The sequence below is a fragment of the Erpetoichthys calabaricus genome, chromosome 2, assembly GCF_900747795.2.
Source record: "Erpetoichthys calabaricus chromosome 2, fErpCal1.3, whole genome shotgun sequence".
Taxonomy (NCBI): domain Eukaryota; kingdom Metazoa; phylum Chordata; class Cladistia; order Polypteriformes; family Polypteridae; genus Erpetoichthys; species Erpetoichthys calabaricus.
This window is the reverse complement of record NC_041395.2, coordinates 244,904,287-244,931,508: the sequence shown is the minus strand read 5'-3', so window position 1 is coordinate 244,931,508 and position 27,222 is coordinate 244,904,287.

Genomic DNA, 27,222 nt, shown 5'->3' with positions numbered 1-27,222 from the left:
TAAGGTGGGCCGGGATTACGAGTTTTTTCATAGACTTCAGGAATTCTAGTGTTAAAGTACCTGGCTAATATGGCTCATTCCTTCTTATACATGATACCATTGCTTTCAACAATATAGCTTTTTTCATTAAGAATGAAATTGTACAGATCCTCTGAACATTCAGCTCACAGTGCCATGTTCACAATAACTTCTGTCTTGAGCAAAACATGCGATTATTGCCTGTGCGTTTACACACTTGGAATGGCAAGCTATGCTCAGCAATGAAAGATGTAAAGTACACCTCAGCTCTAATGTCCTCCTGTCAAAGTTTGGTTTTCTGCTGAAAAAAACTGTGAAATACTTGAGCAGCCTACCAAGCACTTAGTCTCCCTAATATGCTGAGGCCCATAAAAGAAATAAAATCATTAGGTATATCTTTAGCATGCTTTGCAATAGTTTTTTTAATAATTCTATCTAATCTGTAAACAAGTTTGGGTGTTCCTATATGCAGAAAATCTGACATTAAAATATGTTCTTATATTGTTCAACTCATAGAGTCATTTTTATTCTGTTACAACTTCAAGCAAATCTACAGGGAGATTGGCCTCCTAATGTAGCTGCTTGGCAGCTACACAGCTAGTTTAAATGATGTTAGCTATGATAATGAACAAATGACACCTGTTAAACTCACCTCAACATGTCTTTTACAATCATTTAATCCCCCATGGGCAATGCTGAAATCACTGTTGCAAACAGTGCAACGTACAACAGTGTCATTACCTTTTACTGTTACGAAGCTGGGGTACACTTTCATTTATCTGAAATCATTTAAATACCCTTATGACTTGCATGTCCCAGAATAGTTAAACTGATTAAAAGTCTCGGGTAGATCTCTGAATAACAGATTAAGATGTTTATATGTAGAATATTATCAGAGAACAAAATAAATGTAAAATGTCATATGATCTAATCTGTAATTAAAATGTGCTGGTACAAATGATGTCAGGATGAACTAATTAAACAGACAGTAATAGTTTGAAGAACTATACAAATTCATACAATAGGTTTTTCCCTTACACCCACCTCTCAGAGATTGAAGCTCTATTACTATGTATGGGTTAAAGGAAAAATCTTGGCTCTTTGGATAAAGGAAAAGCATTCCACCAACAATTATATCAGCTTTTTAGAACTTTCTCTTCTTTTGTTTCAAATTCTGAACCAAAGCATTTCCTCTCATTTTTAAACCCCATAGTTCACACAGTGATTATAAGTCTTTTGTTAAACTAGGTAAAGATTCTACCACATACCAGAATATCATACACTTATTCTTAATTGAGTCAGATCCTAAACCTGTTTTTCATAACCTGATCCTGTTTTTCATTAATTGGTCCAACCAGATCAAGTGCGTTATATCTTCTTTGCAGCCTTCTTCATATCATTAATTCTGTCTTGTCCTTTCTACATCCCGCATTGCTTTCATTGGATGCTAAAATGCATTTGATCAGCTAAATTGGCAGGTTTTGGACAGGATTGGCTCTGGTGCAGAGTTTGTGGGCATAATTTAAATATTATACTAAAATCCCTCAGCAGTACTACTCACTGTAGGATTTCAAACACTTCTTAAACCTTTTCATTAAGAGGAGAGTCTAAGATGGTTTTCCTTTATCCCCTTTTTCTTTAATTTATCATTGGAACCATTGGCAGAGACTATTCATATATCTAAACTACAGCCCCCTTTTCACTATATATTACAAGCCAAAAAAATTCCTCTCCATGCAGATGATATTCTTTTGTATCACTCACCTGATAAAACCAGGAAAGAAGTAGTTTACAGTTTGCTAAAGATGCAGCATAGTGTTGACATGGTGTTGAATTTTATTGAATTCTGCAAAATAAACATTTTGTCAATATGAGAGGAAAGATGACTTGACAAATGTGACACATCATATGCATTTTTATAAACAGATTAAGACTGGTCAAAATTTGGTTTGAGTTTTTCATCTGAAACAAGACACATTTTTAATTTGTGACATTTTTTCTTTTAACTAAATAGATCCATAAACACTTTATTGTTCTGGTGAAAGTACTGGTTTAACTTCAACCTGAAAATGATAGGCCTATTACTGAAATTATGACATTAGAAAAAATTGTTAAAATCTGTTTATTCCATTATTTTTGTATAACTTGCTACTACATTCGAATCTGTCCCCTTTCATTGTTATATTTATCTATTTTGTAACAATCTTAACTATTTCTAAGGAGAAAATGTCCATTTAGTGTATTAAATTATTTATCTCTACTCCCTGGTTTACATATTAAAATGCTATGCTTTTGTGTCTGCCTAGCTTCTTCAGTGCAATTTTTTGCTGGTTCCATGGTTTAAAGTAAGAAAAATTCCTAGGCTTGGAACTTTGGGGGTTATTAAAAGACTACAATAATCAAAGCAACATGAAAATATATTTTTAAAAAACCTCAATATTATATAATAATAATAATAATAATTGCAAATCATCAAATAGTTGAGTTATTGGGAATGACAGGTTATGCTCGACAATAAATGTGGCAGTACACTCCAAAGAGGCAGCTGTGGTGGTTGTCTCTACTGGAAATGCTGATGTAACTTGGACAGCATTAATAGCTGCCCCGTGCATATGATCCATGCCAGTTCTTTTAGTCATACTGGAGCTGGACACAAAGTGTGTAATGTGTTTATTTAATTTCTCACACTAAATACCAAGGTGTTGTCCTTGGTTTTCCTCTAACTAAGCTCACCACCATTTTTTTTTCATATCTCAGTCCATTGTAGTTCTCTTCCTCATACTTAGCCAACTTCAGTTTTATCTTGAGCTGAGACTAAATTGTCCTCACAGTATACTCACAGCCACTTTCAGCTTGCTGATGACTGGATAACAGGCTACCCTGTTTGCATGTCCTAGTTTTCATTTTTCGGAGGAGTAATACTACAAAATTTGTTAATTTACCTAAAAAATGCTGCTTTATTGTTCAGCTTTAACAATGTGGCATAAAAAGCAATTTACATTTATAAGAATATAAAATGCCCATACATTAGAAATCAAGAAAACTTTAAGCCATTTTGATGTGCTGTGGTTAAGATATCTCTTTACATTAAATGTGTAAGATTTGTGTTCAGAACATTACTGAAAAATAATTGTATTTCTTTAATTTAATGTTACTAATAGTCATTGTTGGCTGTAAATTATGGATTATCTTGAATTAAGTACAACTAGCAGTTTGTATAAAATTTAAAAAGCTGCTTGTATGCTGTAGCCCGGTCAAACCTCTTTCTTGTCCAGTGCTAGTATGCTGCAAAATAGCTTTCCTTATCACATAAATTATAAATGTCCTACTAAAATAAGTTAAAACAATACAGAAATTTGGTTAAAAAATTTATGGCAATTTGAATTCATTGTAATCTGTTGTACACTATTAAGAGTTGCAAAGCTGTTGTATTTTTTACTTTAATTCTTCTAAAGCTGCTGTAGCTCCATTTCTCCAAAACGTCTAATGTTCTGCAGCTTTAGTTTGCTTCATAATTCAAGCAATAGTGTGACATGTGTTCAAATAATTCCACAATCCAAGTATCTTTATTTTAAAAGTTTTAGTAAAATTCAAGGCAAAACAGTTCATACAAATATAAAGAAAAAAATGATATTACTGTTTAAAGCTTACTTATCTTGTTTCATTTTTACTTTCAAATGTTCATATGTTCATTAAAGGTTGTAGAAAGATCAGAAGACGGTCAGAAAAATTTAAGCCAATGTTCTGTTTGTAAACATTCCATGCTTCAAGCAGTGAGACTGTTTCCAAACTGGCTTAATTAACATTTTGTTTTTACAGGAATAGCTAAGAAAGTTCTGTTCCATGTTGATTTGTAGGAGGTAAAAGACTATACCGTAATCTAAGTAACTATGTGAAACTGATATTCTATTCAAACTAAACTGAATTTAAAATTAACACTAGAAATAATTCTATAACAACATTCTGAAACCAAAATCGGTCCCACCCAGTCTATTATAAGGCCACTTGCACACACGGACACTGAAAAATTTAGTGTTGCTTATTAGCCTAACCTGCATATCTTTGGGGATGTGGAAGAAAAAAAAACTGGATTATCCAGAGGCAAATCTACTCAGAAGCAAGTAGAGCATCCAAATTCCACATGTACCCTTTGTAGAATTTGAACCCATGATGCTGGATCCATGAGACATCAGCATTAGCCACAATATCGGACCTCCAGCCCCTTGAAATTATTCCTGACATATATTATGTGTTGTGCTTCTCACAAATACGTATGTGTTAGAAAAAAGGATACAGACCAGCGCAGGCCGGAAGTAAGTAAGGTATGTCACAATATGGATATGGTCCAGCCATCTTGAAATGACATTCCTTTGTACATTCTTACATGATTTAAAGCTTAGTCATATCTTATGTGTGTTTATTTCTTGGGGTTCAAAAAATACATTGTTGGATATGCGACTTTCTGATTTACTTAAACTTTTTTGTTTGCTTTAAATTTGGTCAAAAGTATAGAGAATTGTTTTAGCACATTGTAAATTCTCGGGGTTTATGCTAAGATACCTTTCAGCTTTCAAGTCTAAAGAAAAAAAAAAGACTCCTCACATATTATGGCTTTTGGCATATTCTCAAATAACTGAAACTTCATTAATTTCTCTGACAGAAAGAGAGAGAGAGACAGATAGAAGGAAATAGTTTAAGGACTTCAAGGTCATTCTGCTATCAGAGGAAATGACACGGCTATTAGGAAAATAAAGCATTTGACTTTTTTCTTGTTACACTTTTATACTAAGATTTGCAATGTCATCTAAATAGTCAGACAGCTGACTACAACAGCTATTCTCATTTCATAGATTGAAACTGCCCATCAGGTTATCTGCTGTTTGATTTTATGTAGGTGTTAATAAAAGGCTTATTTTCTAAAGGAAGAATAATGGCATAGCTTTCAACATGTTAAACGCCACAGTGGTACTGTGCTTATAATCATTATATTTTCAAAGTGGAATTTAAAATCAATATTAAAATATTACACCTTCACATTTCATAAAGAAATCAGCAGTTTTCAAACTATGCTTAGTGGTATTGAAACTCTTTCATGCTGCCTTAACATATACTCAGTGGAAAGGCTGATCATGGTAGACTGCCTTACTGAGACTTTTACATAATGTAAAAGATAAAATGTCAAAATCTGAATTTTAGTAATTTGAGTAATGAGATGACATTACATACTGCTAGGGGGTTGGCTTTAAATTAAGATTTGCATTTTGAAAACTAAAAACCTTGTGTTTTCTTACTGATTTTGACATATGAGAAATGGTTATATAAAACAGTAGTCAAATTGAATTTGTTTGAGTTGTCCAAATCTTGACAGCTTGATTCAAAGCAGAAATCAACTATAGATGAGATATCAGTCTATTAAGGGGTATCCTTATGCACAAACACACTTCGATTAGCCTCCTTAGCATTATGTTTAGCCCAGGAAAAACAAGCCAAAAACACTGAAATTGTTTTAACAAGAAAAATGTTATGATGTGTAGAAGAAGCATGTAACTACTAACGTCAACATAAATATAATAAAAAAAGGTATGTCAAGTGCCCACGGTTATACAGATGCAGATTTAGTACACGTCCTTTGTGTGATATGGTTTGAAACAGAACCGATTTACAATTAGGACAGCAGGAATGTGTTTCTTTGTGCTTATTTTTTATATTTTTATTGTATTGCTTATACAGGAGAGGGTTGCCTAACCTGCAAGATCAATGTGGCCATTGTGTTACTGCAGACTACCACAGTGCAACGCTTAGTGACGTCCACATTTCCCCTGTCATGAATATTGTGTGGCACGCGGCTAGGGGTGTCACCCAGCCGGGATGCCCAGGAAGACAGGAGGAGGGCTCATGCCTCCTCCAGACCACGAGGGGGCGACCGCCCTGGTTCCTTTGGGGGCTACGGGCACAGGGTTTGGTACCCCAACCGTGTAGGGGCTCGTGGTCTCCGCCAGGGGGCGCCCCCAACACTTCCACCACACCAGGAAGTGCTGGGGGGAAGAAGACTGGGAACACCTGGAGGGCTTCCGGGAACACAGCCGGCACTTCCGCCACACAGGGGAGTGTCTAGGGAGTGTCGGGGATCACCTGGAGCTCATCTGGGTACTTATAAAAGGGGCCGCCTCCCTGCAAAGGAAGAATCGAGTCAGGTGAGGAGTGGACAAAGTTTGGAGGCAGGAGAGAGGAGGCAGCCTGAGGAGCAGGCAGAGACTGAAAGAGAGCCTGGACTTTGGGGAGATTGGTGCTGGAGGCACTGGGTTTGTGCACTATGGACAATATAAATAGGTGTAATAAACGTGTGGTGGACTTAAGAATGGTGTCCGTCTGTCTGTGTCTGGGCTACTTCTCACAATTGACAATTGCTGTATTGTGAACAGTGCTTAGGGGGCTAAAGTTGCACTTGTTCACAAATATTTTGCCCTTTTAGTTACGCAGCTACTGTTGCACCACGATGACGCTTCACATGACTGAATTCACCAGGCATATAAAGTCATATCTATCATAATGTTTCAGTTTAGCTCATTCTAAAACTGCCTTTATGGTTTTTTGTTTTCCATTGTGTTTTTTCATTGGAGGTTCCACTAGTGTTATCATAAACTAGCAGAAAGCATATAAATATTAATTTCTTTCTTTTGCATTATAATGTTGTTTCATCCACTAGATGGCAGCAGAATATTATTCTGAGAGTAATTAAGACTTAACATTATAAAGCGTATAATTACACTTCACTTCAAGCCTGACTGGGGTTTAACCGTAACTGCATAGAACTCCAAGCCCATGCTCAGTGTTAAAGCCAAGGGGGTTAAACTACAGTGTCTGTCTTTAAAATGTGAAGAAACCAATGGATTTAGAGCAAACTTCCTAAACTTGTGAGGTACCACTGTTGCTTCCTTAAATTTACATACGTAGAAAGAATGTTTACAAGGATAAGTCAAAACCTGTTCACAGTTACATTTCACTCTTTAACTGTGTTGGGTGCTGTTGCTGTTATGTATTCGTCCTCCTTCTGTATGCACCAAACAACAGTAAAGTGCTGTTATCCATTTCTTGTAGGCTGAATGTGTATTGTGAGCACAGATCCATTATTAACTTGAAGCATAGCACGGAAACAATGTTTTGCTTCAGCAAAGTGTTTAGAAATTAATTGAAAATCCCATGAATGGCTGAACAAATGTCTCAGATGAAGTGCGATCAGGTCACCAGGAAATGTCTATTGCTGTTGACAAAGCTGTGTGTTGATCAATGAATTTCGGCAAAGCATTTCTTGCAGAGAATTTTCTGGATGTGCCAGTGACTTTGTTCACCGAATTGTTCCTTGAAAACTTCCTTGAAAATTTTAGCAAACTTTTTTCCTCATGCTCCATAATGCTTTGTAAGGTCTGTTTAACCACCCAAGAGCTGTTACAGCTAATCTTGGATGGGAAAGCTCCCAAAGTGTTTTGTGAATTAGAGACTTCCTAAACACAAAGTTCCGAAAAATGACTCAAAATGCCCACTAGAGGGGGAAAACTGTCAAACCCTGACTAGAAAAAAAGGGCAAATCTAGAATATTTATAAATAAAAAAACAATTTCACTAAAATGTTGTATTAACAATAAAGCTCCAAACAGCAAAAAGGCAAAATAATTGGGAAATAATCAATACGAAAATCCAAAGATAGATAAAAAGAACAGAGCAAAAGGCTGAAATCAATAAACTTCACATATAGCACAGAAAAAAAAACCACCAAGCTCCAACACTTTCAATAAGGCAAAGGGATTGTGGTGTTTCTTCGCCTTCATAGGTTTAAGGGCGGTCCCTTGACAGTGATGAGCGTTTGGTCTCACCACTGCCTTGACAATGATGGACACATGGCTCTACCTCTTAAGGGACCACCCCCAAAACACATGGCATATAATTTAGTTTCTATATGTTGATGTATTTTTTAACACTAGAATTGCCAAAGCCTACGAAAAACCTCGTAAATCCGGTCCACCTTAAATCCCTTCGTACATTTCTGTCAGTGTCTTCTGTCTTGTAAATGTTTTGATCAGCACAAGCAGCAACTAGCCTGCTATTGCAACCAAAACCACCATCATTGTAGAAAGGGCAAGAAGTTCTCCCAGCTCAAGCCTTGATTATCTTGGAGTGAAATGCTGCAGTTTTAGAGGGGAAATAATAGATCGTTATTTGTAATACATAAATTTCATGTGTGTTCCGTGTCTACAACAATCTATATAAACACATTGTTAAAACAAACGTTTTTCATGTTCTACATATTCCATGGTTTGCGAAAAACATTTCAATGCCAATTCACGTGAGTGTATATACATTTGTTACCTAACTGAATTAACTGGAACACTGACAGTTTTCAGATTTGTTTCTTCTTTATCACACAAAGTGCAACATTGAGAGTGATTATAAGTGTGAAATTTTTCATTGATTATCCATCCATCCATTATCCAACCTGCTATATCTTAACTACAGAGTCACGGGGGTCTGCTGGAGCCAATCCCAGCTAAGCACAGGGCGCAAGGCAGGAAACAAACCCCGGGCAGGGCACCACCCCACTGCAGGGCACACACACACAACAAGCAAACACACCTGGGACAATTGAGGATCACCAATGCACCTAACCTGCATGTCTTTGGACTGTGGGAGGAAACCGGAGTACCCTGAGGAAACCCACGCAGACATGGGGAGAACATGCAAACTCCACGCATGGAGGACCCGGGAAGTGAACTCGTGTCTCCTAACTGTGAGGCAGCAGTGCTACCACTGTGCCACCCTTTTCATTGATTATTACATACTTATCTGCTTAAGACAGACAGTAATTAACATCTGGGAAATACTGTTCAGTAATGTCAATAACAATGACAAGAGATAGTTTGTCGAGGTGAAAATGATATGCAAATGCAGTCAAGTGCAAACCAGAGGGGAGAGAGAGAATGATTCACACCTTAGTTCCAACATGTAGTGGTAATAGGGGGTTGTTTGTGTTAAAAAAAAAATCATCAAGGATAGGAGTTTGACATACACACTGATGAAATAAACAAATATTTAAAAAGATTGGTATCATCAATGATCTTCCTTATGTTTAATTATTTTATCTCTTACTTGAAGGGGCACCCCAGTGTGTAGTTTGAACCCGCTACGATAGACTGCTGTCCCCCTTGCAGAGGGGCTGAACTGCATGAAGCACGAGGCAAGAGTCTCACACATGTTAAGCCAATTGCATAACACAATCACTTATAAAGGTTTTTATTACTATGAGATATGAGAGTTGTGCGTGATTAGGTTGATCCAGCATTTCTCTGACTTCTATTTGTGTGAAAGTTTGTTTTCATGGTAACCGAGCTGGCTCAAGAAAGCAACGATGCAGCTCGATATATGACCTAATTTTATCTAATGGAAGCATGATGGTGTAGTCGTTAGCACTGCTGCCTAACAGCTCAGGTCATGTTTTTGGCAACAATAATCAGTAATAATAATTCTTTGCATTTATATAGCGCTTTTCTCACTACTCAAAGCGCTCAGCAATTGCAGGTTAAGGGCCTTGCTGAAGGGCCCAACAGAGCAAAGTCCCTTTTGGCATTTACGGGATTCGAACCGGCAACCTTCCGATTGCCAGTGCATATCCCTAGCCTCAGAGCCACCACTCCATCCTATAGCATAGTTGGCAGATGTTTCCCTAGCCATCGAAGGCACAAGGACTACTTCACCATTATAATTACCAAAAACTAGTTCATTTTCTTCTTCAAAGCATTTCACCAATTTTGACAATATTAATGAAGATTTATGCATTTTCACCATAATTCAGCAGGGTTTGCACATCACTATTAATAACCAACAACTTTATCAAAAATGATGCTTATATAAACCCTGTATTCTTTTTATATTATTAAATTTAAATATATTTAGGATGCAGTTTGACTTATCCACATTTATATAAAGTGCTTGTATTAAGCCCTGTCTTATTAATATACCTTGAACCAGCCAAACAATAGGGGAAAAACAATTGTCTCCTCATGTGAAAAGTAATGACTATAGAGGCATTTGATCAGCTGTACTACTCTTTTACGGTGCTCCCACTGATAGGTACCAGATCCAACTTCATAACTCTTATAATATTATAACTCTTTTGTTCTCTCTTTTCTCTCACTCTGACATTATACATTTTCCCATTAATCTTCTGGTTTATTTGCATTACAGGTTGAAGGTCTGGGCATTAGAGTGGATGTTGGGTATGGCTAATCTGGGGAGCAATTAGAGACATTGGACTCTTCTTCCACATAGCTAAGCCTTAATGAATTCCCTAATGATAGCTGTTAAGCCCTTACAGTTTAATATCATGATCTTGTTGATTCCATATAAAATTGATTTGAATGTATGTATGTCTGCAACAACACTCCCACACATACGTCCACATGTCACACATTTACAGCATTGAGTAACCTAAGGACTCTGAGGTGTGGGACCAAACTACAAATCCTGAAAAAAGCATGGCAAACTTTGGAGGAATTGTAAATTCTGGGAAAATCAAATGTTGGTTCATAGATCTCAGAGGCAGCAGACATAATCATTGTACCACATTTCAGTCCTATGAAAATTATGTTTTAATATAAATAAGACCATGCATGCTAAGAAATGTGTTATTCTGATGCCTGATTGACAGCTCATGGAATGGAGAAATTTGTAATGAACTAATCTTTTTCTTTAGTCTTTTAACACTGACTATGGCTCCTTCCTACACTTCCATTTGGGTATGTGCCATAGGTTTTTTATAACCTTACTTATTATTTCATTATATAGCTTTTCAGAAACCAATGGCATCACATTAATATTTATTTTTTGTTGCTGGTTGGATCCAGAAGAAAATCAGAGTGAGGGAAAATCTTTGTCGCCACTTTATGATCAGTGCTTTTCTCCCTTTATGAAGTTGGGTAGAATAATATGAATTTAAAATCTCTATTCACTTAATTAAATTATATAATAAAACAAAATAGGTAATCATCGTAAAATCTGCTTTACCAAAAGATCTTTGTAGCAGTTAAGTCAATCGTGCAAAAAATTTTGTCAACACTTATGATTCCGTAACACATATCTTCATATTTCTAAGTGCAACTGGGCAGAAACATGGCTACTAAGGTGCAAATTAAAACAAAACCAACATTTAACAAGTTAGCTGTACCATTTACATCTGTGAGTAAAAAATCCTTTTAAAAAGGCAGAAAGAAATGAGAATAGTCCACAGATATACAGTATCTATTTCTTGGAAAGTAAAATATGCATAAAATTTGTGCTGTGGCAAAAGGAAGCAGACTTATACAAGTAACATGTGCCAATGAAACCAAGAATTGACAGAATGAAACCAAATAGCCACAGCAGCATTCTGGGATCCTATCTAGAGGGACTGACACAAGGCACCTGGGTACTGTATATGCCTGTCTAAAAAGGATGCACTAAAACTTCCTTTGCACCTATTCTGATCTCTTCTTATTTCTTTAGGCTGAAACAGACAAGGGGAAACTAATGGTTACTGCTAGGGCATATTACTGGTTCTTTGTTCCTAAGTTATAATAGCAGACTGTCATAGTTGTTAAGCAGTGGCATGCCTTGCATATTATTAACTTATGCATCTACAGCAGCTGAATAAAACCAAAGGTATCATTAGTTTGAATTTACAGATTTTTGCTATTTTGCAAATTTTAATTATTAGTTATGCCAATTTTTGGGAAAGAAATGCATAGAAATATTGTCAATAACTATGCATTTTTTTGTTAACTCAGGCATTCATGAATTAAATTTTAGAAGAAAAAGTGGGCACATTGAATATGCCACAGTGGATGGCTGCCAATGAGTTCTATTGTTGCATGACTAGCATTGGTATCAATGGAAAAATCACCAGATGGTCCAACAATTAATTTTTCAATATAAATAAAAGACAAAAGGATATATCATCTGCTGTCTGTGATCATTTTAACATCAAGTCAGTTGTGATCTTTCTTTTACAATATCTATATGCTAGTATATAATTTTTGCTAGAAGGAGTGCCATTTTTTGACTTCATTTTCTAGTCTGAGAATCACGTAGTTTGGCTTAAGTTCATTTATTTTGTTTCTCCATGGCAAAAAACAAAAACTGTAACACCTTTCCAAGGTAATAAATAACAGAAAATTGCATTCAGACTGCAGTACAATTCAAGTTCCCTGCTTTTCTTTCATTTTATGTAATTTATTGCCACATCACAACCTATTACTTGTGCTTATTGCGCTATAGTTTTGTCAGTTATCTTTCCTTTTTGAATACCAATAGTTCAGTTTAATTAGGAGGAATTTTTTACACTTTATTTGGATTAACAATGCTTTTCCTCTAAAGAATTAAAGGAAGAGTGTCTCCATTAATGGTTAATTATAAAGGTGTTAACAGTTAAGCATTATTTTAGAAAAAGTGTGTACTAATTTATTTTTGCAACGGTGCATATACATTCAATGTGAAACATTGATACATAAGCATATTTTTATGCTCCTGTGTTTTGAAAAGATGCTTATAACCTGAAAATACATTTGAACCCAGAGATAACTTGAAATAAGTCAAACCCTGTGCTGCCGTGTCCACTTGATTATTGGCCTCTTTGTGGGCTTACCTTGTTTATTGGTCTTTATAAACTGACAAGACTTCATTTTGCATCAGTAGTTTGTTCTAGTTGTGACTGATAAGCTAATTGGCAATGCACAGAACATCTTTCTAGTGTTTTCCTTTTTTGTCTGACATAGATGTTACTAAGTTTGTAAAGCCATCCAGGGAGTTGACGCTGACGATGATCACAAAGCATAACTGGAATGTTAACAGTATAGATTTCAATTAATTTAATCTTGACTCTTTGTTATATAATATAAAATGTTATATTTTAGATTTGGTTTTGTGGTGTATTTCTTTGTGAGCTCTTAATGTTGTGTGTGGATCATCACATGCTTTAAAAAAAAGCTTACTTGTCTGAATGGGTTCTGTATGTCATGGTCTTCGTTTGACATAGGGTACACCACCACATACATTTGTTTAGTAAAATATTGTAGCACAAAAGTGAAAAATACTTGGTAGGTGAATTCCTAAGTAACATTTTCATTGCATACCATTTTCAGACCTGCTTAATGCAATTTAGGGGTAAAGGGTGAGAAAAGCCTGCCCTGGAAATATTGGAAACAAAGCAGGAATCAGCCCTGAATAGGGGAGAGTGAGTCAAAGGGCCATCAACACTGAAGGACTTTACTTTAACCAAGAAGTGTTTGTTTCCAAGCTGGCTAGCCAGTGCCAGAGACATCTTCCTGGGTCTCTCTATAAAAGGAGCTCCAATTCCTCAGCCAGGTGAGCCTGGAGGTGGGACAGAAGTGCAGCTCAACTGACTAGGAGGAGGAAGTGGTGACCAGAGGACTGAAGCAAGGCAAAGTGGTAGGAAGGTGCTTTTGTGTTTAGTTAGATCCAAATGGGACATCATTTTGTTATTTTATCTTTTAATCATACTGATCCATCTTATATTTATGAACTGATCATGAAATCCAATGCTTCTGCATGATCCCTTAATCCAGTATCAATAGCACTTCTTAAAACATACCTTTCAGCTCTTTGTCAGATTGTTAGCCAACCTCTTTCCTCTGGTTTAGTTCCCCTCTGCTTGAAAACTGCAATTGTCACTCCAATTCTTAAAAAAAAAAAACCCTCTCTTGATTCTTCAGTTCTTAGCAATTATAGACCAATTTCCAACCTTCCATTTTTGGTAAAAGTCTTAGGGAAGTTGGTTTCCTCTCAGTTACAAACACATATATGCATTAACAACCCTCTTGATCTTTTCCAGTCAGGTTTTTACTCCCATCACTTTACAGAAACTGCTCTTCTTTGAGTAGTCAGTGATCTTCTTCATTCTGCTAATTCTGGTCTTGTTAATATTTTACTACTTATTGATCTTAGTGCTGTATTTGATACAGTCAATCAAAATATTCTACTCTCTCATCTCTGATCATACCTTGGAGTTTATGGTATTGGTTTAGCATGGCTGAAATCATATCTTATTGATAGGCAGAACTATAATTCTACTAGAAAACATAAATCTCAAACTGCTCCACTTTCTCACGGTGTCCCATAAGGCTCTGTTTTAGGTCCCCTCCTGTTTACCATTTACATTCTACCCCTGGGCTCCATTATTCATCAACATGGTTTACAATTTCATTTTAATGCTGACATCACACAAATTTCTTTTAGTACTAGTCCCACGGGTCAGCTTCCACCTTGGTAAACATGTTTACATGATGTTAAGCTTTGAGAGGCATTAATTATATTTGTTGTATCCAAAGCTGATGTTTCATGGGTTAATGACCTGCCTTAATTTAAATGGAATCAGAGTACACCTCTAGTGCAGTTCTTAATCTTGGTGTTATTTTTGATTTTACACTTTCTTTTCATTCACACATTTCTTCCTTGATTAAAGCAGCTTTCTGCTACTTGCATAACACAGCCCATCTACATTCTTCACTCAGTTTTCGCGATGCAGTTCTTGTTCATGCTTTTGTTACGTCTCGTGTAGCCAAATGGCCTCAATCCTTCTTATATTTCTGAACTTCTCTGTCCTTACAAACCTGTATGTATTCTCAGATTCTCAGGCACTGGTCTACTCTCTTTTCGCTGTGACACGTCAGTCTACTGTGAGAGATAAATCTTTCAGTGTAGCTGCCCCCATTCTATGGAACAACTATCCTTGGCATATCCTTAAGTGTACAAATTTATCCTTATGTAGTTCAACCTCAAAACACATCTTTTTGCTCAACATTTTCATTCTTTTATTTAAACCTAACAGTCTATACTCATCAGTTCACCTTTGAAAATAATAAAAATGTATTACACTATATACTCTAACTTGTTTTATAATATTCTGTGTTATTTTAACATTATTTATGCTTGCATTGTATTGTATAATCTTGACTATCTCTGACAGGTAACTTTGAGTCTATGATAAAGTGCTATACATTTAAAACGTATTATTATTATTCTGCGGTGGGTTGGCACCCCGCCCGGGATTTGCTCCTGCCTTGTGCCCTGTGTTGGCTGGGATTAGCTCCAGCAGACCCCCGTGACCCTGTGTTTGGATTCAGCGGGTTGGAAAATGGATGGATGGATGGATATTATTATTATTGTTATTTTTCTCATATACAGTTTTTACCTTATATATTTTCCTTTCATTATATTCTCCCTGGTGTGTTGAGACATTATTCTGGGTTGGGAATTTCTCAGTAACACCCCCTGTAGGTCACAATAGATAGACAGAAAGACAGACAGCACTTTATTTGTCCTCACAGGGGAATTTGGCTTTTTACAGAAACTCAATAAATAAATAAATACATGTTATTATAATAAATAACCCCCATGCTCCCTCATATTACACTATAATGAATAAAAGAATGAAAACTGAAAAGAAACAAAAACATCTACCTTGACTAAAGATAAAAAGAGCAGTCCCAGAAACATAAAGCAGGTCATGACTCTGAATTTCAAAATGGCAAAATGGAAAAATCCTCGACCTCCTAAGAAGTCAAAAAAACATTTTTATGGTAAAATTTATTTACAAAAAATTTTAAATAATCCCAGTGAAGAAAGCAATTATATAAAAATGAAATTCAAAGAAAAAAACAAAACATTTCAAAAACCTAAGTGCAAAATGAAAAGTTCAGAAGACTTACAACAACAAACGAGAATCAACAGGGAATCAAACAACACAAACTACAGCTAATGCCTCAGCAGAAAACAGAAGCAAACAGAAGGAATAGAAAGGGTCCTTTTAGGTTACACCTACTGTAAAGACCATAATTAGAAACAGTTAAGGAAAGGGGCCATGGCAAAACTAAAGACACTACAATACAGGTAAATGGGATAAACAGGGAAAACTTAAACATTTGCATAAAACATATCAAAACAAAGGTACAATTTTAACACATTCTGAAAATATAGAGCCCAATCTTGAATTAAGCTGATCACAATTAATAAAAGCACTAAAAGCCTCAAACATTTCAATCAAAATATACTGTAGATACATAGTTTTAAAATGGCATTTACTATAACAACAGCATATTCCTACTATTCCAACAAACCAGGCAAATATAAAGTAACTTAAAATGTTTATCATAACAGGATAAAAAGCTTCTATTTAGACATATTCTGCTTTAATTCTCTTCCACCTACAATCACAACCTGCTTAATGCATATTTAAGATCAATTCATAGACACTACACATCTGAAAAATAAACCAACCAAACATTCAGGTGCAAAACAAAGTTCAGACTCCCTAAAAATATTTAATCACTAACTAATTCACTATCCAAAATGCTGAATGCCAGGAGCAGAATGACATTATCTTTTATACCCTTTAAGGTATGATGTCACATCGCACCATTTCCAGGGGTCATATGGTAGCAACACTGCAGCAGTGCTAACAACAATATGAGCTCAAATTAAAAAAAAAGGAACAAAACAGTTGCACAACATAATGATAAAAAAAGATTATAATATGAAAATAAGTGAAAAATGTATACAAATGATAACTACATTGCAGATCTGTTTTAGCAGTGTAATGGTGAGCTAAAAATATATCACTATGTGTGTGACAAAATAGGCCACCCACCTCCAAATAATAAATCATATAGCATGTTAAGTGTTGCATATTCTACCTATTCAAATGTGGAAGCTTGAACTGGGTTATAATCATATTTCATTTTGTTTTATGTGGATTTCAGATTAGGTTACATTAAATTAGATTAGATTAGATTAGAGTAGATAAACTTTATTAATCCCATGAGGAAATTCAGATGCACACAGCAGCAGAAACATAAAATACAAGAATACAGACTCACAGGACAGATAATACAGCCAATCAATAATTAAATTAATAAGTAAACAAGTAAATAAAAATAAACTTAATGAGTACATTAGGTGGAAGCATGAATATGTACATACTGCATCTCTGCAGTAAGTAATATGATAATTATAACTTGTTACTAACCCTCACCTATTCTGTTTCTCTTGTCGGTTCTCAAATGTGGCACTTGGTGCCACTGTCCTACTGCCAAGTTGTTTTGCATGCCTATGGTTAAGTCATCTCTAATGGAGGATTGCAGGAATCATCGGGTAGAGGGGTCCTTTCATTGGCTTGGCTGGCCCAGCACTGACTCAGCTGTGGAATGGCCAATAGGAGGAAGCAACTTGATGGCTGAGGTCTCCTGGACTTTGAACTAATCCAGATTGTATTATGTGATATCATCTACTGTTGAATTTTGCTCTGTACTTATAATAATAATAATAATAATAATTCATTACGTTTATAATACTTCTATTGTCTTATATATTGTATTGAGGATTACTTGTGTTATGTTCTGTATATTGTATTGTATTTACCTCCTTTTTTGACATCCAGTACATGCCTACCTGGAACAGGGTCTCTCTTTGAGCTGCCTTTTTCAAGGTTTCTTCAGTTTTTTTTCCGTACAAGGTTTTTTTGGGAGTTTTTCCTTGTCTTCTTAGAAAGTCAAGGCTGTGGGGCTGTCAAAAGGAAGGGCCTGTTAAAGCCCATTGCGGCACTTCTTGTGTGATTTTGGGCCATACAAAAATAAACTGTATTGTATTGTAATTGTCCGAGTAAAGACACCCAGAGGTACTTCTTGGCACACTTAGGTGGATGATCTAGTGGCTAAAAGTGGTGAGCACCTCCTGGAAGGGATTCTTCATTGAATAGAATCCAATTTTGCCACCATCCTGTTTTCCACAACAGCTTCCAGTGTGTTCAGGACTGGTAGAACATTTCCAGCAGCTTGCTGCTCACATCAAAAGACCTAAATCTCCTTAGTAACTACAGTCTGCTCTGGCCATTCTTGCATAGTGCCTCTGATTAGTCAGACCAGTCCAATTTGTTGTTTATGTGAACCCCCAGGTATTTGTAGCTCTGCACCACTTCCACATCCTCCCACTGAATGGACACTGGTGTCAGAGGCAGCAGTTCTTTTATCTTGCTGATGTTGAGTTACATGTTGATGTCCCTGCACCACAAGATCACATGAAGGGAGTAGGGACAGTATTACATACCACCATTTCTGACACAAAGTCCCTCAGACTCACAAACTGCTCTCTATTGGTCAGGTAGTCCATGATCCAGGTGATTGAGGGCGCATTAAGATTCAAAGAGTCCCCCACCCCCCAATCGATTAGTCAAAGATCATGATCTTGACTGTGGTGCCGGCTTTATCCAAGTGGTAGTAGTCTTTGTGGAGTATGCAGATGTGAGCATCCTTCACAGCTATATGTGTCTGATAAGCAAAATGTGGAGGATCCAGATGTTCTGAAACTAGGGTATGTAGCCGTGTTAGGTCCAGACACTCAAAAGTCTTCTTGATGTATGAAGTAAGTAATTTATTGGTCTAAATAAAATATTGACAAATATGTATTGTTCTTCTTGGGTTTCTAAAGGTGATTTAACTTTTAATTGTTGTTGTACAGTATAAGGTGTGTCAACTTTTTCTTTGAAACATATTTTTCTCTGCTGGCTGGCTGTATTTATTGATAAAATGTCATTTAATCATAGTTTTGTATATTAGAAGCTTTTAAAATATTGTTTTTGTGTCTAGCTATTTTGCATTACTCCTAGAGTACTGGATTGACATAATTTTGTGGCATTTTTGCTGGGTGGAAGTTCTGTTGTTGATTTATTCACCTGCATAACACAACATTTTGTGTTTGTGTATTTTATGCCTTATTTTTGGGGTTTGTTTCGACTCTGTGGTCAGGTGGATAAAACAGGCTCTTGTGAGCTTGACAGAGGGCCGTGTAATTAGCCCTTTTTCAGAACTGTGATAGAGCCTGTCAGGCCACGTTAACAACCAATGCTGTTTTTTGTGTTTTTATGTCTACAAAGCATTTTGGTAACTCAGCAACATTTTTGTAATACCTGCTGTCCATATTAATAAACATTGTTTGATCTTCTGGAATAATTAAATATACACTTTAGATGCATAAAATTATTGAGCCCTAAAACCACTACTACCTCACATACAGATATAATTATAGTACTGATGGAATTGAGCTACTAAAATAGTTATCACAAGAAAAAAATTAAATTTGCACCTTACTATATGCAGTTCACATTATTGCCCCACAGGAAACAAAAGCAGTTAAAATTTTTGAGTATAGTTCTTAGGCACTTGTGTTGATTCAGGCTTACAGTTAACTGATATTACAGATATATTCATGTGATATTTCAAAAGTGATACAAAATTGTGAATAATACTCACATAACTATAACAATCTCTTTAATTATTTGCCTTTTTTGACATAGTTGATCTGCTTTATTTTTTATCAGTATGTGAATGGGTCACCAGGTACTGACTGAAACAACTAATAAGCTGAATAAGGTTATTGTCTGCAATTTATGGAGTGATAACAATACTCAAGTGCATTACAAGCCCCATGTATAGACAGCAAGAATATATATTTTTTCTCTTAATGTTTCCTAATCTACCTGCAAAAAATTACATGCTACATGATACACCATTAACAACACCACCTTAATTGCTTTCCTTAACAAAAGGACATGCATTGTCATTTGTGCATACAGTGAAAAGCACTTTTGTGTACACACTACGGCATTTAAAGCACTTCAAGTTAATTTGCTTGAGTATTATTATGTCTATTTAAATCGCCATTAACAAATGTTCTGAACTTACAAATAGGCAGTGGTAGTACAGCATGTACTGACCCAATGTGGGACTGATGAGCACCGAAACTGTCTACCCGACAGAGAGATAATAAACAAGTAACAGTTTAGAAAATTTAAAAATGTATACTTGCAGAAAATGGACCTTCCCACACACAGCACATCATTTTTTCCTAAAACACACAGTGAATTAAAAATACTTCAATCTATTAAAATGTTCACAACTCGTACATTGCAAATTGAATGTGTAATGCCTTCTCTGAAAAGGTATATCAAGTAAAGCTACATCTATAAATTATTAATTGTGGACCGTTTATTTTTAAAACATTTAGTAGACATTTAAAATGAAGTTACTTGAAAAATTGGAGCAATTCTCTAGAAAACATTTTTCTTTTTTTAATATGTTGCTTTCTAAACACAGCTATTTACATAACTGACCTATTTTATGGATTGTTTAATAAAATTGATCAAAGCATAATTGGCATATCTTAATATTATATTTAATTATTTCTGCTGCATTTAAATCATTTCGGTACTTTTAAGCAACATAAATTCTTTTCATGTGCAATGTTTTTCTTGAAAATCTATGAAACATTTGTGAAGGTTTTCTTAATTGTATTACTTTTCCATTTACTTGTACATTTTATCTAACTCAGCAGGTCTGACATCATACTGACATCATACTACTCCTTTAAAAACAGGCACATGTTAAAATAATTATAATTCAAATAAAGTAATTTTACTCACAAGACTGTAGACTTTATGCTATTTCACCATATACAAATTAGCAACTCCTGCTATTGTGTAAATGAAGGGAAACCCAAAGATAGATAGATAGATAGATAGATAGATAGATAGATAGATAGATAGATAGATAGATAGATAGATAGATAGAACTTTATTTGTCCCCAGGGGCAGGTTTGGCAATTTAAGATTTGTTTAAAATACATTTTTCCAATTTGTACTGGTTACTATCAGTGAGAAGCCAGATCAATTCTAATCGTAAATAAGACTAGTAAATAAGTTCAGTAACAAAAAAATAGAAACAGTGAGAAATATGGAGCTTCATAAATGTAATGAGTTTAAAAAACCAACTTACATTTATACCTTCATGTACTCTCTGAGTAAGGCTGACTAAACACTTTCCATTTCAGTCTTCACTCTATTCTATAGTGACCCCTTCTTCCACAGAATGGCTGAAACCACAATCTGTAGTCTTTGAACAGACACACATATATTGTACTAGCTTTGTCCTAGTTAACTAATTTACCAATTGCATATGATACATTTACTCAACAAATATGCCTGCATGATATCTGCATTTAGCAAAAGAGAATTGGTTTGGCCCTTCAAGTTTATAGAGATGTCATTTTTTTTTTGAAAAACTAGATCATCAGTGGTTCATCAGACTTGGAATTAATGCGACTTGCTTTAATAACTTCGCTGGCAGCCTTGTAAATGACAAACATGACCACCATGGAGAATGTTGTAGTTGACATAAATCTGTTCAAACTGCTTTAATGAAAGAAGACACATTAAAAATCCCTGTAAGACACTAAATGTTGTTGCTGTAAAATCAGAGGAGCTACAAAATATTGTGATTTTAAACATGTGCATAGACTATGAATCCAATATAATTGTCACTCAAAACATCTGACAAATTCTGAGGCAGCTTCCACGGTCAAAGGTATTTGCTTATTTCTTGCATTTATTTTGAAAAGCTTGCTTTCTCTTGGTTACAGTATATAAAACAGAACATAGTATGACTATTATTTTGAGTGATGTCTGTACATTAGAATGATTTGTGGCTCTAAATTGGCCTTGATTGAATGAATGAGAGTATAACTATGATTGTGCCCTGTGATGTATTGACGTTTTATAAGATTTAGAACCATATGCCTATACTAGAGTAGATTCATAAAATAAAAGGATAGTTTCCTGTTTTTAAATGAAATTTTGCACTAATACTTCAATATAACAAGCATTTACCAATGACTGATTAAGACCTGATAACAAAAATAAAACTTACTTCTTAAAGATTTAATATAACATTTTACTATTTACTGTTTTTTTCCTTATTATTTGATTCCATACATCTTTTCATTGTTTACCTCTCGCTTGACTTGAGTATACTTTCTGCACAATTTAAGAGGTCTGTAATTATTTCCATTCTCACAATGGACTTTCAAAGGTCATTTAACAGAGGCTTCTAAATCTGTTGATTTATTACGCAGGTACGTTACTTTTCCTTTATATGGGCATGTGTGGGTGGGTTTGATTGTGCCCTGCATTGGACTGGGGCCTCATTGGTGATTGGCTCCTGTCTTATACCAGATACCATGAAGATGGCACTGGCACTGCAAAATCCTTAATTGGGCAAAGCAAGTTTGAGAATGGATGGAGTTAAAAGGGAAAAAAGAAAGACGCAGGAGCAAACAGAATTTTTTTAATTTTAATCATTCCATACAAACAGATCAGTTTTTACAAAAAATAGGATTGAAAACCGATCGACCCCCACCCCTGAGAAAGAGAGCATGGCCAATGGGGTAAACCTTAAAGCTTGTAAACATACCTAAATTGATTAGTTTAATAGGGCAATACAGATGAATGGATAAGAGAAAAAAGAAGCGGAGAGAATTGCTTCCTCTGTGCTTTAAGAGCTTATTCTAAAATATTATTGATTAGATTCTGCCAGGTTTTGAAAAAGTTCTGTACAGATCCTCTAACTGAGAATTAGATTTTTTCCAATTTCAAATTATATAAAAGATCGGTTTCCCACTGACTTAGAAGAGGAGAATTAGGATTCTTCCAGTTTAGCAAAATAAGTCTGTGTGCCAAAAGTGTAGTGAATGCAATCACAGTTTGTTCTTCCCACATCTGGAAGAACACCAAACACAGCTGTTAATGGGTTAGGAGGGATTGTGACACGAAGGCTGTCTGAGAGGCACTTAAAAATTTTGGTCCAAAATGATGTTAATTTGGTGCAGGCCCAAAACATGTGACCCAGTGAGGCTGGGACTTGATTGCAGCGTTCGCAAGTTGGATCTTGCCCTGGAAACATTTTGGACAGTTTTAAGCGAGACAGATTTTGAATTGAATAATTGTATGCTTTGCACATATGGAGGTCGAGTGAATTCTCTGTATTGCTATTTTCCACTCCTTTTCTGATATATTGATTAAGAGATCTTTTTCTCATTGTCCTCTTGGATCTTTGAAAGGGAGGGACTGTAAAAAAAATGTATATGTTGCAGAGATGGTGTTTAAGTCCTCGAAATTGAGCAATATTTTTTTCCGGCATGGAGGAAGGTGCAAGATGAGGAAACTCGGGCAGGATCTGTTTAACAAAGTTCCTAATTTGAAGATAGTGAAAGAAATGTGTAGCTGGAAAGTTAAATTTGGAATGTAATTGTTCATAGGATGCAAAGATGTTGTCTATATAAAGATATCTAAGCAATTTAATCCCAAATCTTTTCCAGATGTTGAAAAGAGGTGGTTCTCTTGCAGCGGTGGCACAGATAAAAGATTCTCCATCTTAAAATGCTTTCTACATTGGTTCAGTGTCCTGAGTGAGTGAAGCACAATTGGGTTATTAGTATATTGGCGATAACTTGCATTTATTGGGGCACAAAGCAGGGAATATAAAGAAGTACTGCAGGATTTTACTTCTTTGCGGACCAAGCCTGTGTATGTTCATCTATTTGTGTCCAGGTTTTTATAGCTTGTATGTTTGCTGCCCAGTAATAAAACTGAAAGTTGGGTAGAGCCATGCCACCTTCTGCCTTAGGTCTTTGTAGGGTCGTTCTTTGGATACGTGGATGTTTTGAGTTCCAAATAAATGAGGTTATTGTTGAATGTAATTGCTTAAAAAATTATTTATTGATGTATATTGGAATGTTTTGAAATAAAAAAGAAGCTTAGGAAGAATATTCATCGTAACAACTTTAATTCTTCCAACTAGAGTGAGATGAAGGGTTGACCATCTATGCAAGTCTTGCATAATTTTTTCCATACAGACAGCGAAATTTTGTTGATAAAGAGCTTTGTGTTTACTTGTGATATTTACCTCTAGGTATTTAAACTGATCTGCAATGATAAAAGGGAAGGTGTCCAATCTAATATTGTATGCTTGAGAATTCACTGGAAAGAGTACACTTTTATTCAGACTAATTCTGAGACCAGAGATCTTTTGAAATTCTGTAAGTGCTGTTAAGATTGTAGGCACAGAATTTTGTGGGTCTGATATATATACTGTAGTACCATATCATCTGCATATACAGAAATTTTCTGTTCCAGTCCTTCTCTGATAATGCCCTTTATCTGATAAGCATTTCGACAGTGAACCACCAGTGGTTCAATGGCGATTGCAAATAGCAGTGGTGACAAGGGGCATCCTTGTCTGGTACCATGTTCTAGTTTAAAGTAGTCTGAACAAATGTTTTGTTAATGCAAACTGAAGCTTCTGGATTGGTATAGCGTAGTTTGATCCATGCACAAATGTTTGGGCCAAACCCAAATGTAGTGAAAAGGTATTTCTATTCAATCATGTCAAATGCTTTTTCTGCATCCAATGATAATAATATTTCTGGGGTGTTTGCCTTTGCTGGTGAGTATATTACATTAAATAGGCGTCAAAGATTGGAAGATAAGTGTCGACCCTTGATAAATCCAATCTGATCTTGTGATATTACCAAGGGCAGCACTTTCTCCATCCTTCTAGCTATGACTTTTGATAGTATCTTAACATCATTATTCAGAAGTGAAATTGGTCTGTATGATGCACATTGCAATAAGTCCTTATTTTCTTTAGGAAAGATGGTGATTAATGCTTGGCGAAAAGATTGAGGTAGAATTTGATTGTCTCTAGCTTCTGTAAATTTTGCCAATAGGAGGGGAGCTAGCTGAATGGGGAATTTCTTATAAAATTCTGCAGGGTAGCCATCAGGGCCTGCTGCTTTCCTGCCTTGAAGTGACTTTATAGCATCTAGTTATTCTGGTAGCACCAGAGGTTTATCCAGTTCTTCCGCACTAAAAGTATCTATTTGTGGTATCTGTAATGTATCCAGAAATGCATTAGATTGTGTGTTCTCTTCTTTAAACTCAGTAGACTATAAGGATTTATAGTAGATTCTAAATGTGTGCATTATATTTTTATGGTCAATGATTTCATCTCCGTTTGTGTTGGTGATTACTGGGATTGCATTGCAAACTTCTTGCTTGTGGATTTGTTGAGCTGAAAGCTTATTAGTTTTCTCTCCATGTTCATAGTAATGATGTCTTGATTTATAAATTAGTTGTTCAGTTTCTTTAGCTGTCAAAAGATTGAGTTCTGAATGTAGAGCCTACCTTTTCCTATGCAGAGCCTCGCTTGGACGCCTGGCATGTTCTTCATCTATTCTAGTAATTTCGCTTCTTAGCTCTAATACGTTCTTGGTTTCTAATTTATTCCTGTGGGAAAGATATTAAATAATCTGTCCTCTTAAGATGGCCTTTAGAGTTTCCCAGAGTATTCCTGCAGAAACCTCTGAGGATGTATTTATCTCTAGGAAGAAGCTGATTTGTTTGGATATAAATTCTGTACAGTTCTCGTCTGCTAATAGAAGCGGGTTAAGATGCCATCTGTGAGGTGATTGTATGGGGCATAATGACTTTAGCTCCAAGTTCGGAAATAACAATAGCGTCATACTTGGAAGATTTAATCGTAGGCAACAAATTATTATCTATAAAGAAATAGTCAATTCTTGAGTAGCAATGATGTACTGGTGAGTAGAACAAATATGTTCTTGAGTTTGGGTTTAGAAACCTCCAGGGGTCTGATAAGTTGTGGTCAGTTACAAACTGTGTAATTGTCTTTGCAGTGTTAGATGTCATCCCCACTATGACAGGAGTCCTATCTAAGAGTGGACTTAAAACACAATTAAAGTCCCCAGCCATTATAATTTTATGAGTATTCACATTGGGAATGGATGCAAATACATTTTGCATGAATTCCTTATCATCGACATTAGGTGCATAAACATTTATCAAAATCATCTTACAGTTAAATAAGTTGCCCATGACAATCACATATCTCCCTTCAGGATCAGATACTAGAACTGATGCTACAAATGAGACTGTTCTATGTATCAGAATTCCCACCCCTCTAGTTTTCTTTGTAAAGCTAGAATGGAACATTTGGCCAGTCCAGTCTTTTTGCAGCCGGAACTGATCCTTGCTTAGTAAGTGGGTCTCCTGTAAAAATACTATTTTAGCGTTTAAAACTGTTAGGTGAGAGAATACTTTCTTTCTCTTTAATTCGTGATTCAGGCCTTTAACATTCCAGCTCACAAAGTTAACTGTCCCATCATGGAGACATTGATTCTGAATTTTTAATGTCATTTTATAGTCTTAACTGGAAGTGAGACAGCTTTAACCTTAATTTCCAATTTCCCCACGAGTTATTGCCATGCAGCCTATTGTTACGTTGGTAGTTATAATTGTAAGAATTAAAAGTATAGATTAGATATAGCCTGCTGTCTTTCTCTCCCCCCCTTATCCCCCCACCAGGAGCAAACAGAATTAAACATATAGAAAAGCAAGGATTATGTGTGATGTTATAGGTAGCATGTTGTAAAAAGCACATGGTACTGTAAACACTTTACTCTTACTGACACTATTTTATCAAAAAAAAATGCACTCTTTGTTTGGTTTTGGGCAGAGTTTGGGTATTTCCTGCATGAAAGTGTTCTATAACAAATTACTTTTCTCAGATTCTAATGGGATTACTTTGCATACATGGAATCACTAAATGGTACAATTGCTGCTAGTGTAATAGCCAACATAAGAGCACTTTTTGATCAGTTGGAGGCAGCTAACTGAAGTGTCTGAAAAAATTAATTGGCCTGTGTCTTTCCCGTCTTGTTGCTGTTTATATTATCAAAAATGCATGTGACAATCAAATAGAAAACATTTACATTTTGTAAAATTACATTCACTGACAGTTAAGGTAAAGTTTTAGTTAACTTGCTTGCACACAGACTCCTCCTCCATTTTCCTTGTTGTGAATTTCAATATGCATGTCGGGAGAGGGTGTTACATGATACTTTATTTGGATTGAATATATGAGCTTTTACCTCTGTAAATGAAATTCCTTATGAGATCTATGATCAAGGGACTGTACATTACAATGAACTAGTGACATAGTTATCTTATATTTGATGATAAAACTTCCCAGACACATGCTGTGGTTCACTTCTATTTATTCTTAAGCTAGCATTATTATATTACTGTATATACTACTATATTTACCCCATTAATCGTATTTCCATAATTTGTTATAAAGCTAAAACATTATCTTTCAAAGTAAAACTGAAAATCTTTATTTCTTAATAAAGAAAACATAAATTTCAAAGCAAATCCTTAAGTAAAATGAACTCACATAATATAGTAAAAAGTGTCACA